The sequence below is a fragment of the Entelurus aequoreus genome, linkage group LG11, assembly GCF_033978785.1.
Source record: "Entelurus aequoreus isolate RoL-2023_Sb linkage group LG11, RoL_Eaeq_v1.1, whole genome shotgun sequence".
NCBI lineage: Eukaryota > Metazoa > Chordata > Actinopteri > Syngnathiformes > Syngnathidae > Entelurus > Entelurus aequoreus.
Window position 1 is genome coordinate 49036030 of NC_084741.1, and position 19469 is coordinate 49055498.

A 19469-nucleotide genomic window follows, 5' to 3' on the forward strand; every position below is an offset into this window, starting at 1 on the left:
AAAATGAAAGGTTTTGGTCTGACCTTGGATCGAAAAAATGTAAAAGACTGTCAAGACAAGTGCCATCCCAAAAATCAGCAGCACCCTGGAGGGGATGACGACGGCATCAGAACTTGCGGAAAAACAGAAAGAAGATGAAAAGGGAAAAGTACTAAATTGTGCGTCCTCTTTTACTGATGTTTCTTGAGGAGATGCTGAAAGAGCATGAGGAAACGCCGGCTATACTGTCTATGAAAGAGAAGATGGAAGAGCAGCAAAGTCTGGAAATATTTCTTATTGCTCATAATGGTAAGCATGTCAGTTTTGAGGTAATCGTGGACCAGGGCGACAGAAACATGCAATGAAGTATATATAATATATATACAATATATATAATATATAATAATATATATATATATATATATATATATATATCTGTATATATAATATATCTGTATATAAATTACTCTGTACACATATTATGTATATGTTCGTATATATGTTAGATTTTTTTATAGCTATATTAGTCTATTTATACCTGCATTGTCCTTTCCATCATTGTAACTGAGCTACTGTGTTGAACAATTTCCCTTGTGGATCATTAAAGTTTGTCTAAGTCTAAGTCTAAGTAATCCACATAATCAATGTTTTGTTATGACCTGGTGTCGTTGTTGTGGTTTTCCTGTGTTTGATGTTCATACTCTGTCTCTGCACTCCCTTCATTGTTTTCCTTTAGTTACCATGGAACACCAATTATTTTCACCTGCTTCTGATTGGTGATCAGGAGTCTCACCTGCTCCTGATCATAAATCAGAGATCTTTAAATGCGAGTGTCACCCTGCATTCCTGGCAGGGCCATTGTTCACTTTATGCCACAGTTTGCATTCTTTATAGCTTAATGCTAATGCACAGTTTGGAGGTGTTCTATACCGAGACTCTCGGGGTTAGCGCGTATGCCTTCTTGTGCGCATATATTTTCTGTTTTTTGCTGAGTCCAAGGATTAAAATATAATTCTTACCTGCACCTTGCATCCTGCCTGTCCTCCCACCTCCTGGGATTACAACGCTCATCACGTGACACTTTCATACACACTTGAAAAAATGGGCTCCAGTTCTGTTGTTGGTGTCACACTGTGACGTAACATTATCAGGTAATGAGAAGGGACCTTTATTTTGAAGGCGAGTTGCTCCTTCCTCTAGTTTCCGGTAGTCTCCACGCAACAGTCAGACGCTCACTCTCACAACTTTAGTATAGAGTGATAGCCTAGTGGCGATCACTCCCACACACTCTCATGTTCACACCTTTTACACTCGTTTTACATTCGTTTTACGGAAGTTTCAGTTCTCGCGGACTCCGTCGTCCTTCTGTGGCCTCTTCTGTTTTATAATTTTCGATTTTTACGTGGACTCCGCGGTTCTTAATTTGTCTTATTTTCAATGTTGAATTTTACGGAAGTTTCATTCTTTGCGGACTCCGCCGTCCTTCTGATTCTTAGGCCTTTTTACCTGCTAGAGCCTAGGACTCACATGGTTTGTCTATGCATCGTAACCCTTAGTCACACGCTTTTTGTATGCGTTGTAACCCTTAGTTACACGCTTTTTCTATGCGTCGTAACCCTTAATTACACGCTTTTTAAAATTTTCTTCTATGCGTCGTAACCCTCAGTCACACGCAATTTTTTCTTTGTAATTCAAAACGTACTCACTGAAATCTGCGTTCCTTCCTCTTGTCCTTGGTTTCCCGTCAGTCGTCAGATCCCAGCCTGGGTGAAGAAAAAGCAGCTCCTCAATGGGAGATGTGGGTGCCATGGTCTTCTGATTTTACTCACCCAGCTGGAATAGTCAGACGTGTTGGAACTTGGCTCGAAGGACCAAGAAGATGTCAGGTTCAAACACTGATGACATCTAATAATAAGACAAGAAGCAAAGAATCATGCAGAGACAGAGTTCAATTTAGCTCGAGGAGACACGTGTTTTGGGCTGTATTCTAGTTACAGCTCCAAACTACGTTCTAAAAGTCAAGCCCGCGCGCCTCCTATATTTATTTGGAAGGGCCCTATTACATCACTGAAGCTGTCGCTGAGGGAAGGGGGTAATCTCGACAACTCCAGTTAGACACGATATATGATTATAGAATAAATGAAAATTAGTTGACGCAGGTCATTTCGCCTTGTCTCTGCTCTGTCTGCGTCACGGTATTCGGCCTTGGCAATCAGCAGGCCGAGTCTGGACACGACACTGATAAAGTCGGCTGGCGGTCTTTTGGACTGCCAGCTTGCACAGATACAAAAATACCATTTCAGCACAATTGACAATATTTTATAGCAACGGCCCTTAAGCATAAAGCTGGTGTGATAATATATACATAATTATTCTAACACTAAGGGAGGGTGCAATGTTTGTGTCTCTCATTCTCAGTATATAATGTATATTATCCCGTGTTGTTTGCAACCATTCCATATGTAAATCTTATTCATGTGTGGCTTTGAGTGTTACACGGGCTATGTACGGCTATTTACATACGTTTATGAGCACTGTTTACATGCTATTGTATGGGCTGTGTGTGTATTTGTGAAAACATGTTATGCAGCAAACATTTATGGAAATGTAGTTACTTAGTAGTGTTTATTTGACATATATTTTTTGTCTCTTTATACAGTTTTACAAATAAAAAACAAGATAACAAAAACAAAAGGGAAACAAGGAAAAGAGAAAACAAAGAAATAAATGACCAATTAGACAAGAAGAAAGGAAAAGGGCATTCTCTGTGAAAACCACTAAAGCTTCTTAAAGATGAAAGGCTTGGACTCTTTCTTCCTTTTCCTTGGGATCTTCATGTTAACTATATGTCAACTTGTTTACGTCACAGACACAGACACGTAAGACGGAATAGTAAAAAGACAAGCTTCATGGCGGGCACTTCAACAACAGAAGCAATAATAAATGGACAACGCTGAAACAAGTGGAGACATCGGCAGCAGTGACGTGGCCAGCACGGAACAAGACCATGGACATGACGCTGCCTCCCTGCATTCCACCATGACTGCAGGAACCAGTCTTTCCTCAACTAGCAAAGCTGCTATCAAGGCCCGCGCTAAAATCGAAGCTGCGCGCGCACGCGCTTCCTACGGATGCAGAGAAGCAGAATTGAAGGCTAAAGAGGACAGAATAGCAGCCGTGTTATCAACACTGCAGCATGAGAAGGAGTTAGCAGCAGCATTAGCTGAAATCCAATTCCTCGAAGAAGAAGTTGAGCTTGAGAGTCGTGAGGGAAGTAGAATGAGCCACTTTGGATTGGCTAGCGATAGCAACCAACTCACGCATGACTATGTAAAACAACACACAAAGCGACAATCTAGCTATGGAGATCCTCCTGCACTCGAAACATATACTCCGCAAGCACCTCAACTGCCAGCTGCAGCTCAACTACCCAAAGAGTTGACAATTACAGCTCCTACACAACAAACTGGGAGACCAACAGCAGCTGCTACATAGCAACCCACAAGGTCAGTGCCTGCAGTACATTGAGAATTCCCTGACACGGTCCCACCCCGTCAGTTCTCGCCTGTTCAGTCATATTATCCTCCTCTCAGAACCCCACCGCAGTCAAATCCAAAAGACATGACCGCTATGAGCGACAGTGCAAGATATTTTGTGCGCCGAGAGCTTGTGAGCTCCGGTCTCACCCAGTTCAACGACCACCCGGAAAACTCCTGGGCATGGAAGTCCTCTTACATCAATGCCACTAGAGAACTCAACTTAAGTGCCAGTGAGGAACTCAACCCATTAACAAAGTGGCTCGGAAGAGAGTCCTCGGAGCATGTCAGAAAGATCGCTCTGTCAATGTTGCCAACCCTGCTGTAGGCCTGCAACTTGTCTGGGAATGCCTAGAAGAGTTCTACGGCTCCCCGGAGGTGATCGAGAGAGCCCTCTTCAAAAGACTAGAGAATTTTCCGAAGCTGTCCAACAAAGGGAACTTGGAGACCTGCTCTCAGAGTTAAAAGCTGCTAAGTCTGAAGGCTGCCTGCAAGGGCTCTAAAACCTGGACACAGCCAGGGGTGAGAACCCCATTGTTGAAAAGTTGCCACACGGTCTGCAAGAGAAATGGTTGGCTAAGGGTTCTCGGTACAAGGAGCAGTACAATGTTTCCTTTCCCCCTTTTGCCTACTTCACCGACTTCATCTGCGGCAAAGCACGTAGAAGAAACGACCCCAGTTTTTCCCTCACTCCAACTCTGTTGAAAACATCTAATATTCTAATCAGTCCCCAAAGCACGAACAGTTCGAAAGAAGGGCAAGATACGCTAAACGACAAGTATCTACCCACAAGACAGATTTCGAAGGAAACAACCCAACTTCTCAAATGTTCAGTTCAAGTTACAAGCTCGACGATGTCGGGAGACAGTGTCCCATACTTCAGAAACCCCATCCTCTGAAGAAGTGCCATGGTTTTCGAAGCAAGCCACTTGAAGAGCGCAGAGCCTTTCTGAAAGACAATGGGGTCTGCTTCAAGTGTTGCTTCTCCACGACCCACCTGGTGAGGAACTGTAAGACAGCTTTCAAGTGCAGCGAATGTGAGAGCGATGACCATGTAGCCGTGCTTCATCCTGGACCTCCACTGTGGGATAAAGAGAACAGGGCCCCCCCTCACAGTATGGCGGGGAGAGTGAAGACAAAGCGCCTGGGCCAGCAGTCACCTTGAAATGTACAGAAGTCTGCGGCAAAGGGCAAAGTCTCCGGTCCTGTTCCAAGATATGCCTGGTTAAGGTTTATCCCAAAGCACACCCAGACAGAGCTACTAAAGTCTACATCCTCATAGATGACCAGAGCAACAGATCCCTGGCGAGGTCTGAATTATTTGACCTCTTCCAAATCAAAGGTTCAGACTCACCTTACACTTTCCGGACATGTGCAGGAGTCATCGAGACATCCGGAAGGAGAGCCACTGGGTTCATCCCGGAGTGTCTGGATGGAAAAGACAGTGTGGTGCTTCCAACACTCATAGAATGTAACCACATGCCAGCATGCTTACCCTCCCCAGCAGTAGCCATCTACGGGCTTCACCGTGCAGCAGAACATGGATCAGAGGAACACGGGATGGATGCCAAGCACTTTGTGGAACGCGACTTCTAAGTCGACGATGGGCTCACTTCGTTACCCTCAGCCACGGAAGCCATGGACCTGCTGACAAGGACACAGGAGACGTTGGCTGCTTCAAACCTGAGACTCCACAAGATAGCATCCAACTGCTCTAATGTGCTAAAAGCCTTCTCTCAGGAAGATCATGCAGGAGGACTGCAAAACACAGATTTCGACGACAACTCCACTCTTGTCCAACACAGTTTGGGACTCAGCTGGGAGCTAAAACATGACATCTTCACCTACAGAACAATAGCCACAGAGAAACCCTACACCCGTAGAAGTGCTCTAGCAGTAGTGAACAGCCTGTTTGACTCTCTCGGTCTTGTAGCTCCAGTCGTCATTCAAGGGAAGTTTCTACTCCGAGAACTGGCTTGCAGTGAAGCCGTCGACTGGGACGCCCCTCTACCGAAGACAAAGGAAGCCGAATGGAAGATGTGAAAATATTCATTACAAGATCTGCAGGACATCAGGATACCTAGAGCGTACTCACCTACCACCTTGTCTACCGTGCAGAAGAGAGAATTTAATTTGTTTTCTGACACTTCAGTAAAGGCTATCGCTGCTGTCGGTTTTGTCCTAGGAAAGACGAAACTAGCACCTCCATCCGCTCACACTATTCCAAGACTGGAATTGGGAGCGGCTGTACTCGCAGTGGAAATGGCAGAGTTTGTACAGAGAGAGCTGGACATTTGTATCGACACAATGTATTCCTATACAGACAGCAGAGTCATTCTGGGATACATCTACAACCACATGGAAGTCACTAGTACGGGCTATCCCTTCCATAACCAACATGCTGGAACATAAAACAGCATCAGTCACAACCGGCGATATCACTAAACCCTGTACAGCACAACAACTATCAAACGAAGAGACTCTCACAATTAGTTGTGTGCAAAAAGAGACTTACAGAGCTGAGCTCGACTGCTTGGATGCTGGGAAAAACCTTCCAAAAGATAGTCCCCTAAGAAAGCTGGACCCTTACATGGATGAAAAAGGACTATTGAGGATCGGAGGAAGGCTCAAGCATGCCACACTGGACGTTGGAGAGCAGTTTCCTATTATCATTCCAGCCCACAACTAAATTGGGAAGCTCCTTGTGAGACACTACCACCAAAAGGTCAAATATCAGGGTCGTGTCTTCATAGAAGGATCCATCCGTACAGCAGGACACTGGATCGTTGGTGCCAAACATTCTCCCCAAATGTGTTGTTTGCAACAAACTTCGCGGAAGGACTGCTGAACAGAAAATCTGTGCACAGAGCCACCTTTTACCTATGTGGGACTTGATGTGTTCGGTGCCTGGTCTGTCACCACGAGACGAACCTGTGGAGGTCAAGCTGAGGTCAAGAGGTGGACAGTGCTCTTTACGTGCATGAGCGCGCGTGCCGTGCACATAGAACTCATCGAATCAATGGAAACATCAAGTTTCATCAACGCTTTACGTCGATTATTTGCACTGAGAGGGCCCGCAAAGCAGATTCGTTCCGACTGTGGGACAAACTTCATTGGTGCCTGCAAGGAGTTGCACATGGTCCTTACATATCCCAAAGAGCCCAATGTCAGGAAGTATTTGGGTGAGGAAGGGTGTACGTGGATTTTCAACCCGCCTCATTCCTCCCATATGGGGGGAGCCTGGGAACGTATAATTGTAGTCTCCAGAAGAATTCTTGACTCCATGCTTCAAGAAACCAGCCGATCACGTCTCACTCATGAAGTGTTGTCTACGTTAATGGCAGAAGTAACAGTGATCATTAACGCCAGACTGCTCACACATCTCTCCTCAGACCCGGAATCTCCTTTCCTTCTGACCCCTGCTTTGCGATTGACGCAGAAGTTGTGCGTGTAAGGGAGGCATTCAAAGTTTCAATCTAAGTTTATTTACAGCCCTTAATCACAAATGTCTCAAAGGGCTTCATAAAACCACAACCACACCCTTGGATCTGATCCCAAGATATATGAAATATGGCAGTTACTTAAAAACGGCATCATACATATTAATATAAAATAGGTCCTGCCTTGAAAGTCCAATAATAAGGTTGCTTGAAGCAAATTAAGAATGTTTGAACTGAACTAACCAAATGTATCATTATGTTTTATTGCTAGTAAACACACCCTGTGTGTATGAAGAGTAAATGTTGTTTGTGGTAGTGGTTTGGGAAGGAATGTCTTTGCACTTTAAAGGCACTCAAACACATCCTGACCTCCGGCTCAGCAAATATCTTAGTGATAAACCATTGAATAAAAGTAAACACGTGTGTGATGTCATCAATGCTGGAAAAATTATCACTATCACGCAGTGGTTGGCCGTGCGTTTCTCACCTAGGCCTTCAGTGATGTCCTACTTAGTCCGACTTCACCTCTCAAAATATTGATTAAGATACTGTACAGAAACCCACTTGCACACTATTCGGCAGTGGATCCCCTCAACCGTGTACAAAAAGGTCTATTTTTCGGCGCATTTAACATTCAATAAACCGGCTTCAGCAATTAAAACATATCTTATGTGCTACTGTCAAAATTAAAATAATTGTATAAAAAAATGAAACATGAAAAAATTAAGAAATAAAATATTTGAGCACACAATTAGTAGCACCCATTCGACGCCATATAAGCCAGTGGTACCGTCGTAGTCGGTGGTTGGCCGTAGTCGGTTGATTAGTGTGAAAGTCACGGGCAAACCATTTCACCGCTGGGATAGCTTCCGGTGGTGGCTGACATAGTCTCACAAGATGTAGTTTCTCTTAAGTATCCTTCTTGAAAATGGCCTTGCAAATATATATCTGCCACCTAATCAACATTTTGCTCTCCTTCTTTGCGAGTACCGGTGAGTTTTCTGTGGCTTTCTATGGCTCGTATGGCTCCGGTGCCACTTCCTGTTTTCGCAACTTGTGATTGGATACTCACTTGAGACTTCCAAGTGAGTATCCAATCACAGCGTAAGGCTAGCTAGAAGGCCTTACTGACAACAACTCGTGATCTGATTGGCCATTGCAATTATCTATCAACTCTGTGTCTTTTTTCACTTACAGTGCACAGACGCCCACATTGTTGATTCTGAAGGCAGATTTCGTACAGCATGGCAAGATAAGCTAGCTGAATTCTGATTGGATAAAAACTACAACCTAAAAACAACAGCGCTGGAAGGAGCATAATATGACATGAAGATAATATGAATACTTTTAGATGTTTAGGGAAAGTAAATAAAAAAATACTTTTATCTTTAATTATGATCATGATTTCTAGTTATATTTGGTCAGCAGAGAAGGCCTTGCTGGCCCTGATGGCACACCACTGCTATCATGATAGGCAGTGAAGGTTAAAGCAAATAACAGTGGTGAGCCATTAGGGCCTACAAAGCCTTGTATGCAGGCCTAAAACTATCAAAAGAAGCATTGACATTTATTTTCAGCTTCAATTCAAGTATTTGTTCCACAAAATAGATTTATTTCCAACTTTATTATCTTCATTTTAAAGATTGATGGCAATGTTTAATATTTGGCATCTTGCGTTAACAGCATCCTTATCGTTCGGTACACACCTCAGTATCAAAGTCGCACTTTGTTTAATTTTTGGTACAGAAAGGGAAACAAATCACAAAACTGCTTAATTTTTCTGTTCAATGATTTTCAATATAAAGCAAAAAAAAAAATGCAATTGCAGTTTGCTGGTAGGTAAATCTCCAAATAATAAAATTCTCAAATAAAAAATGAACATTGTCGGTCACACTACACACTTCAAGTCCCTTACCTGAAATGTGCACCAAGCAAGCTTTCGGTTCAATAAGCAACAGGAAAATAAATAAATAATAACAACAATATTTTTTAAATGTTTTTAATCCAAAAATTGATTCTTAAAAAATTTAATAAAATCTTTTACATATTCTATTTTTTCTTAAGTTAAAGTTAAAGTACCACTGATAGTCACACACACACTAGGTGTGGTGAAATTAACCTCTGCATTTGACCCATCCCCTTGTTCACCCCCTGGGAGGTGAGGGGAGCAGTGAGCAGTGGCGGTGGCCGCGCTCGGGAATCATTTTGGTGATTTTACCCCCAATTCCAACCAAAGCAGGAAGGTAATGGGTCCCATTTTTATAGTCTTTGGTATGACTCGGCCGGGGTTTTAACTCACGACATACCGATTTCAGGGCAGGTTTTCTAAATTCTCCAAAATTATGAATCAGTTTAGAATAGGAATAAATAAAAATCGTGATTTGGATGTGAATAAAAAATGTTTAACACCCCTAACAAATATATGTTTGTTACACACCTTTTTAGTACTAATCATATGCATCCCAAATACACAAAATGCATCTTCATCTTTTTAATGCCCCACTTTGTTATATTGCGGTTTTGTATTGTAATGTCTAGCTGGACATTGTAAGGATGCCAAGCAGGGGGGCGATCAACAACCTCGTTATTGAAGCAAAACTGGTCAATGCAACCGCGCCAAAATAACATCAGTAAAACCTAGCTGTCCCCACAACACCCACGCTACACACACGCACACACAGGTTGCTACAGTGTTGTTTTTGCTTTGTACAACTACCACTGTGACGGTGGTGGCATGTAGGGCCGCATTAAGGCAGTTAAAGGCCTACTGAAACCCACTACTACCGATCACGCAGTCTGATAGTTTGTATATCAATGATGAAATCTTAACATTGCAACACATGCCAATACGGCCGGGTTAACTTATAAAGTGCAATTTTAAATTTCCCGCCACACTTCCGGTTGAAAACATCTAGATATGATGACGTATGCGCGTGACGTCAATGGTTGATACGGAAGTATTCGGACCCATTGAATCCAATACAAAAAAGCTGTTTTCATCCCAAAATTCCACAGTATTCTGGACATCTGTGTTGGTGAATCAGCGACCAAAAGTTGCGACCTTTATCGTCGTTGTTCTCTACTAAATCCTTTCAGCAAAAATATGACAATATCGCGAAATGATCAAGTATGACACATAGAATGGATCTGCTATCCCCGTTTAAATAAAAAAAATTCATTTCAGTAGGCCTTTAAGTTCTACAGACAAATACAGCTGAACCACTGAAAATGGAATACCTCTGATGTCGTACAGTTCAGGATTCAACCTTTTCTTAAAAAAACATGCCAAGTCCAAATCATCATCCTACAAGATGCCACGTGAAGACAAATATGTCTACAGTACATGTCGTTAATTTTTATGATGAAATACCTGAAATAGAATGTGTAGGAAAGCGGTACACATGTGTCAGTCTTGACTGCTCAGTACAGACTCAGTACAGCAGTACAGGCTGCTCAAACGAGAAGAAGTCAGTGATATGTTTGTTTAATGACAGTAGTTAATGTGTTAATCTTTATTTGTATAGCATTTGTATAGCACACACACATTTGTGTAGAATCAATTAAAGAGGTCATATTATAATTTGTTCTCTACATTTCAAAGAGTTCCTTGTAGAGTTGTACTGGTACTAATAAAGTGTGAAAAAACACCGGTACTATTATTTTCTTTACGGACAGCACGGCGCCATCGTCATGTCGTGAGATTGCTGGAGCAGATATACATGCTCGGCAACGCACACGTACTTACAAGCAGACACAGTGTTGAGACATAAGAGTCAGAATGGACACATGTTGGCTTAAACACGAACAATAAATGTGAAGCTATAAACACTATGGTGCCGCTCTACAAGAGAAGCTCTAAAACATGGCTAGCTAGCGTCTAACATTCATCCGCAGTTGGTAGTGTTTTAGCTACTTCTAAATCATTAATCCTCGCCTACATGGCAAAAAAAAAACTATGTTTCTTACAAGGATCATCCCTGCAGGACGAGGAATGGCTAAACATGCTTCTTTACACACCGTAGGAGAATACAATAGCTAAGCGCTAACAGCAAACTAGCGTTCCTGAATGTAAACAAATGGGTGGCTCTCTATACATAAATTGACTGTAACAATACTAAGTACAAGAGTCGATACTACAATGATTGCATCAATATTTATTTTTTTATCACAAATTCTTTTGTAATTTTTTTATTGTTTATAAAGTCTGGAAATGAGAACCAATGTATGACCCTGTAACTACTTGGTATTGGATTGACACCAAAATGTATAGTATCACCTAAAACTAATGTAAAGCATCCAAACAACAGAAGAATACGTGATTGTTAAATTTTAACAGAAGTGTAAATAGAACATGTTAAAAGAGAAAATAACCACATATTACCAGTAAATGAACAAGTAGATTAATATTTCATTTTCTACAACTTGTCCTTAATAGTTTTGACAAAATATTAGAAGGGAAAAATACGATATGTTACTGCATACGTCAGCAGCTAAATTAGGAGCTTTTGTTTGCTTACTTACTATTAAAAGACAAGTTGTCTTGTATGTTCACTATTTTATTTAAGGACAAACTTGCAATAAGAAACATATGTTTAATGTACCGTAAGATTTTTTGTTAAAATAAAGCCAGTAATGCAATTTTTTGTAGTGCCCTTTATTTATAAAAGTACCGAAAAGTATCAATACATTTTGGTACCGGTACCGGTACCAAAATATTGGTATCGAGACAACACTAATGGAGACACACTCAAAGTTCCATATAATGCGGCCTAACATACCGCAATATTCTATATGACGCAATCTTGCCTTGGACCCCGAATTTTCAACCGTTTGCATCACAGTGTGGTGGGCAGTAGACCGGGGTGTAGGGCTAGCTAACGAGCTAAAAGTAATGTCTTATATTGGCTCTCCTTAGCTTCTAGGCCATTTAGGGCCGCTACAAACTAGACTAGTTAGCCCAATATGGCTAATGCTACCAAGTGTGTCCACAAAATTTTAAAGTTACTCTGTTCTAAATGGCTGACACGCCCCTTTAGCAGGGGCAACCTCTCCATTAGAAGGGTGCAAGAATAACACAATGGCATCATCACATTTTTCCTTCACCAAGTCGAGTTCTTCAACGGGGGGCTTTGGACTGGGGCTAGCGTAGCTATGCTAGCTTAGCAGCTACCTAGCTGAAAGGGAAGTGGTAAAATAAAGATATAAAGTGCTTTATAAATACAATAAGGCTACAAAATGTGCTGGAGAAGGGCTAAAGAAGGCTTTAAAATATTTAGAAGCACACAAAATAGAGAGATAGCACTTAGCTTTGACGACGACGAAGGAGCACAGCTAAACCAACAGCAGCGTGAATGAGCAGCAGCGTAAACATTTTTTTTTCTTTGTCGGAAATAAATAAAGATTTCTCTATAACGCGATCTCGGGAATATCATCATCATCAGCCATTGTCAGTCCACTGCTGGACGAAAGCCTCAGCATGTTTCTGCCATAGTGAACGATCTCTAGCTGCTCCCTGCCACTGCACTGTTCCCCAATATTTGTCTATCTCATCTCGCCATCTCACTCTTGGTCTTCCTCTATTTCTGCTCCCATCCATGGGTCTCCATGACTGGGAATAACGCAATCGGTATTTGAATAAGCGGTAGAAAATGGATGGATGGATGGTATTTTATGAACCCCAACAACTGCGTTATCCCAGGTAACAAGTGAACGTTATGTGAACGTTAGGAGAACGTAGTGGCATTGTTTTGGGAACGTTAGTTTATAACGTTCAAAGAACGTGAGGTTGTGGAGTTCTTGCTTGGTTAGCAGAACGTTAGCCGAGAACGTTTGGCTAGAACGTTTAGGGAACTGTTTAAGAACATGCTATTTACATCTGTTTTTGTGCTATATTGTCAGGAATAACACTCAAACAGAAATTTAAACTCTAATTCTTTATTAGTGATAATTATAATACAATAGAAATGGAATGCAGTGGTCTTGGTCGTGCGCGTCAGTGTACTCCTGCCCCTTGTTGGTTCTCTTCCTGGAAGTAAATAATTATAGATATTCACAAATACAACAAAGACAGCACTGAAATGTAGATTAATTGAATTCAATTAAAACATGGTATAATTTACTCCTTGTTTACCTGCTCAATGCTCACTGGTCTCACTAGTCCGTTTGCTTGGTTCTTTTCCCTTTCCCTTTCCCTGTTTTCTTCTTCGCGCTTCCTGCAAGTAGTTATAATCGCAAATTCAACAACGAACTGGGATCTTAATGAATTCAAATGAGGAATTTGCATAATTACTTCTCATTTACCTGGTCACTCATCTCACTGTCACTGTCCGTTTTCTTGGCTTTATCCTTGTTCTTCGCCGTCGCTTCCTGCAAATATTTATAATTGCAAATTCAACACAGAACTGGGATCTTCATGAATTGAATTAAAAAATTGGCATACTTACTTTATCATTTACCTGGTCACTCCTCTCACTGTCCGTTTTCTTGGCTTTATCCTTGTTCTTCGCCGTCGCTTCCTGCAAGTATTTATAATTGCAAATTCAACACAGAACTGAGATCTTCATGAATTGAATTAAAAAATTGGCATAATTACTTTATCATTTACCTGGTCACTCATCTCTCTGTCCGTTTTCTTGGCTTTATGCTTGTTCTTCGCCGTCGCTTCCTGCAAATATTTATAATTGCAAATTCAACACAGAACTGAGATCTTCATGAATTGAATTAAAAAATTGGCATAATTACTTTATCATTTACCTGGTCACTTATCTCACTGTCCGTTTTCTTGGCTTTATCCTTGTTCTTCGCCGTCGCTTCCTGCAAGTATTTATAATTGCAAATTCAACACAGAACTGGGATCTTCATGAATTGAATTAAAAAATCGGCATAATTACTTTATCATTTACCTGGTCACTCATCTCACTGTCACTCGAGTGACAGTGAGATGAGTGACCAGGTAAACGGACATTTCTTTGCCAGTCTCATTGCAAATGCTCCAAACTCCAGAATTCTATTCAGAACCATCAATTCTGTGGTCCCCCCCCCCACCACTGTTATCCAGGATGCATCCCCTACAAAGTGTGAAGAGTTTCTGTTGTTTTTCTCAGATAAAGTAAACACCATCAGAAGTAACATCCCACCTCCCACCCGGGACTTAGCTCTTACTCTGAGTTGCTCATCCACTTTCTCCATGTTCAGCCCCATCTCCCTTTCATCCCTCTCTAAGATGGCCGCCACCTTGAGACCAGCCACATCCCCTCAGGACGCCGTCCCTGCCCTCCTCCTTAAGGAGGTTTTTGATGCAGTAGGTCCCCACATCCTGTCCATCATCAACTGTTCCCTGGCCACAGGTATAGTCCCATCATGCCTAAAAGAAGCAGTAGTCCAACCCCTTGTTAAGAAAGCCAACCTAGATCCCACTCACCCCAGCAACTACAGACCCATCTCAAAATTACCATTTCTGTCTAAACTGTTAGAAAAGGCCATCCTCAGTCAGCTGCAGCCCTATCTCCAACACAACAACATACTGGAAAAATTTCAGTCCGGATTTAGGGCCGGCCACAGCACTGAGTCCGCCCTCTTGAAGGTATTAAACAACCTTCTCCTCATCACTGACTCTGGGAAATGTGCTGCACTGGTTCTCCTGGACCTCAGTGCAGCGTTCGATACTATAGACCATACTGATCTCCTGGACCGCCTCCAACATGGGGTCGGCATCACCAACGCAGCCCTGTCCTGGTTTACGTCATACCTCAACAACAGAACCTTCTCTGTGAACATAGCAAACCATTCCTCCCGCTGTGTCAACCTCACCTGTGGGGTCCCCCAGGGCTCAATACTGGGTCCCATCCTGTTCTCCATCTACATGCTCCCCCTCAGCCAAGTCATTCATCGCCATAAAATTTCCTTTCACTGCTACGCTGACGATACTCAAATCTATCTTCCACTCAAGACAGACGATCCCTCTGGGCTGGACCTTTTGAAAGACTGCTTGCGGGACATAAAGGAGTGGATGTCACAAAGCTTCCTGCAGCTCAATGACACCATGAGTGAAATTCTTCTGTTTGGCAACTCCACCTCGGTCAGTCAGATCAGAAAGAATTTGGGAAGTTTGGCCACTCCTGAAAAACCCCATGTCAAAAACCTTGGGGTCATATTCGACCCAGACCTCAAGTTTGACAAAGTGAAATCTGTGGTGAAATCCTGTTTTTTCCAACTACGCACCATAGCCAAGATCAAGTCTTTCCTCTCCCCCAGTGACCTACGGAGGGTCGTGTTGATGCTTATTTTTCTAGACTGGACTATTGCAATGCCCTTTATGCTGGGGTCACCGACAAGACCATCCATAGCATGCAGCTAGTACAAAATGCGGCTGCCAGGCTGGTGACAGGCGCAAAAATGAGTGAACATATTTCTCCCATCCTCTCATCCCTTCACTGGCTCCCAGTGAAGCGTAGAGTGAAATTTAAGATCGTCATGTTCGTCTTCAAAGCGCTCAATGGTCTCGCCCCAGCTTATATTAAAGATCTCCTGGACCAACCCACCAGCTCCAGGCTGGGTCGTTGCCTTAGATCAGACAACCAGATGATCCTGAAGGTCCCACGGTCAAACCTAGTGACAAGGGGAGACCGTGCTTTCTCAGTGATGGCACCTAGGTTGTGGAATAAGCTCCCCCTGAGTATTAAGTCCGCCACCACTCTGGACTCTTTTAGAGTACGGCTTAAAACTCACCTTTTTACCGCAGATGACTTTTAATTTATGTTTTCATTGTGAGTCTTAAATGTTTAGTTTAGATTCCTTTGTGTGTCTCAGTCTCTGTTTCTGTTTTTTTTTTTGTTTCTCCACTCGGGCTGCGCCCCGGGCTGATGTAACAGTTGGTTGGGGGGCGTATAATAAATGAAAATAACATAACATAACAGTGAGATGTCACTGTCCGTTTTCTTGGCTTTATCCTTGTTCTTCGCCGTCGCTTCCTGCAAGTATTTATAATTGCAAATTCAACACAGAACTGGGATCTTCACGGATTGAATTAAAAAATTGGCATAATTACTTTATCATTTACCTGGTCACTCAACTCACTGTCACTATCTCTGTTCTTTTGCTTGTTTCTTTTTCCTTTTTTGCCCTCCCTCTTAATTCCTCCTCTTCTCCTGCAAGTAGTTATAATTGCAAATTCAAAAGACATGCAGTGGAACTTCAATAAAATGGAATTCAAAATTGGGATATCTTATCTTCTCCACACCTCACATTTTGAACCTCCCTTTCGAAAAGTGGCCAGTTTCAGGACCTCTCCAAGCTCACAATCCACTTTAGCTGTGGTCGTCTGCTTGTAAACACCCCTGCATGCCTCTGGAATCACCATGTAGGTTGGAAATTGTTATACAAAAACGTGCTTCGTATTTCACTCTTTCTATCTACTTACTTGTGATAAATGGATGGCGCACCCAATTGCCTGAATATCGGGATTCTGGAACTCGCAGCTTAGCCTTCGTCCTTTGTCTCACGGAACAGCTTCAACGCGCATGCGTGCAGCCTTCTTCTTCTTCTTTTGATTTTTTATGGCGGTTGGCAAACGACCTTGTGGTGTGCATTACCGCCACCTACTGTGCGTGCAGCCTTGACTCAGCCGACGTCAGATTGTTCACAAAACACAACACGTTCACAGAACGTTAGGGAAACGTTACAACATACTGTATAAAAAGTACATTTGCGAAAAAAACACTTCTAAAAGCCCAACAGTCGCTGTTTCCATTGCAGGCACATTATATTTGGTAGTGTGTGTCAGATAGTTTTTGATATGTTCTAAGAATGTTCTTAGAACGTTCTCATCTTGCATAACCAAAAGAGAACCATACAGTAACGTTACGTTAACGTTGGGTGTTACATGGGATATCGATGCACAACTGGGAACGTTTTCAAAAATTGGCAAATTCCAAACAGCTAGTTTGGAGGAAGTATGAAGAAAGGAAAGATTGTTTCAGAAATATCTCTGCCATGTCACCATGATTTGAATTCAAATTTTCGGGACCTATCATCATCATCAGCCGTTGTCAGTCCACTGCTGGACGAAAGCCTCAGCATGTTTCTGCCATAGTGAACGATCTCTAGCTGCTCCCTGCCACTGCACTGTTCCCCAATATTTGTCTATTTCATCTCGCCATCTCACTCTTTGTCTTCCTCTATTTCTGCTCCCATCCATGGGTCTCCATGATGTCATTAGGGAAGTCCTTCTATTATCTGTTGTCCTACTGATATGTCCAGCCCACTTCCACTTACTTAATTTGATAGTTCTCATAATGTCTTGGACTTGCGTTTGTTTTCTCACCCATTCATTTGTTTTTCTGTCTTTATATGTGATTCCGAGCATATTTCTTTCCATGGTGTGTTGTGCTGCTGCTATTTTCTTTTCCATTTTATTTGACAATACCCAGGTTTCAGCTCCATATGTCATGATTGGTAACACGCATTGATTAAAGACCTTTCTTTTTAGGCTTAACGGTATTCCTCCTCTCATGATGTTGCTCAGTTTTCCATGTTGGCACCTATGCATATCCCAAATACACAAAAACTGGTACCAACAGGTAAGACGAGTTGGTTTTGCACAGTATAACCTTACCGTAATACCACAATGAAATTGAGTCTACGTAAATACAGAAATGCAAAATATGTTGACTTTGGTTTGGACATGATGTACTCATTAAAACAAAGCTGAGGGTTAATTTCATAAACTCTGAATGTGTTCAAATTGCGCAGAGGAAAAGATCAGATCAACAGGTGCATTTGGGAACAGCACCAGCCATAAGGATGTACCCAATTAAACCAATTTTATATATGTAACTACTAATATATATGTTTTTGTATGGTTGTAATGATAAACGGTATTAATGATAACCGTGGTAAAACTCCCAACAGTTAGTATTATCCAGAGGTGGGACCAAGACATTGTTTTGCAAGTCATAAGTAGGTCTCAAGTCTTTGCCCTCAAGTCCCTAGTCAAGTGCCGATTCATGACAGGCAAGTTCCGAGTCAAGTCCAAAGTCAAGTCCCAAGTCCTGCATTTTGAGTTTCGAGTCCTTTCAAGTCTTTTTAACCACAGACAAATATATTTACACAGATTGTGTATGCTTTTAAAATGCTGTATTTATTTATTAAAACAAGTGCATTTGAAATTGCAGGAAAAAAAATAGTGCTGACATTGCACTTCATAATAGCACTATTAACCAGTCATTTTAAACATTTAACTCGTCCCTTTACAGAATAAACACATTTGAAAAAACATGTGCAACTGTACTTATTTGCACAAAAGTGTTAACATTGTATTACCATGGCATATTGCATTGTAACTAGTTCCACAGCAGTTTCTATCCTGTTCTTACCTTATCTCATTAATCTCATCTCATACTGTATGTGTGTTGTGTGCGTACACATGAAAAACATAACAAATACATGAACATAACAATGAACAGAGTTGTACTTTTTAGATGTCAGGGCCCTATGCAATATGTAAACATATTCTTAATATAGTATACATTTTAACTGACCTTTATTTGACTATGTTTGTCTTTTTGTAGGTGGCTAAAATACACGGTGCTGCTGTTTACTGTGTGTGATACATTGACTAACGTAACGTTATGTTTAGGTACCTCATGCAACCCTGCTTAAAAAAAACACTTGACAAAAAGTATGAATAAGGTAGCGAACTGCAGTGGACGCAACAGATTGCCGTGTTTGCAATGACGTTATAACCATAGACATCTTATAAGTAGACGCAGCATTGGCTGCTGTGACGCGAGACATTCGGCCGCCATCTTGAAGTGATGAGGAGCCGGCGAGCAGCTTAAACTGACAGTTGACAGATAGAAAACAAAGATGCCGGGCTGGTGTTCAGCGTTTTCCTGCTCAAATGAGCAGACTGTTGAAAATAGGAATCGGGGGATTACTTTCACAAGTAAGATTTAACATTAACGTACTATTGCTTGTATTTTGTGAAAATAATATTACCACAGAGTTGAGAAGGAGCAAAGATCTTCAATATTTGTATGTGAAAGTCACAAAGAAATCTTCTGGGGGAGGATGACCCCCTGCATTGGTTTGGTTTACAAACTTTCTGCCCCACCTAAAACAAAATTCACCAGCCGCCACAGATTATGATGCATTCTCATTTCAGGCAAAGTATAAGACAATACTTTCTTAACAGTATAATTGTAACCAGGAATAAGTCTTCAAGTTACAATATTCAAATATTAACATTGTTGGGTAAAACAAAATTTGGTTTTATTCTGAATCCAGTGAAACAGATTGGTGGGTTTAGCTGATATAAAGACTTTCAGGTGTTTACATATGTTTATGTTTACGTATTTGGCAGACGCTTTTATCCAAAGCAAAATACATAAAAAATACATATAAAACAATCACCGTACACATTATCATTTAAGGGAAGAATGTAATACAAAATATCAATACAAAGTGTCAAGACAGAATAAACTCTCTGCTGCTGCAGCAACAGAGATACAGTCTA

The 19469-nt window shown here is 41.7% G+C and overlaps 1 protein-coding gene and 1 long non-coding RNA gene across 2 annotated transcripts in view; one reads left to right on the forward strand and one right to left on the reverse strand.

The window, feature by feature from the left end:
* The window catches only part of LOC133660193 (aromatic-L-amino-acid decarboxylase-like), a 93016-nt gene that overhangs the window by 6874 nt on the left and 66673 nt on the right, over positions 1–19469 (forward strand). The window lies entirely within an intron of this gene.
* On the reverse strand, positions 15754–16508 carry LOC133660710 (uncharacterized). The gene is made up of 4 exons (XR_009827873.1): positions 16374–16508; positions 16194–16300; positions 16014–16101; positions 15754–15924 (listed from the first exon to the last, which is right to left on the reverse strand). It is a non-coding gene; the product is annotated as an uncharacterized LOC133660710 (long non-coding RNA).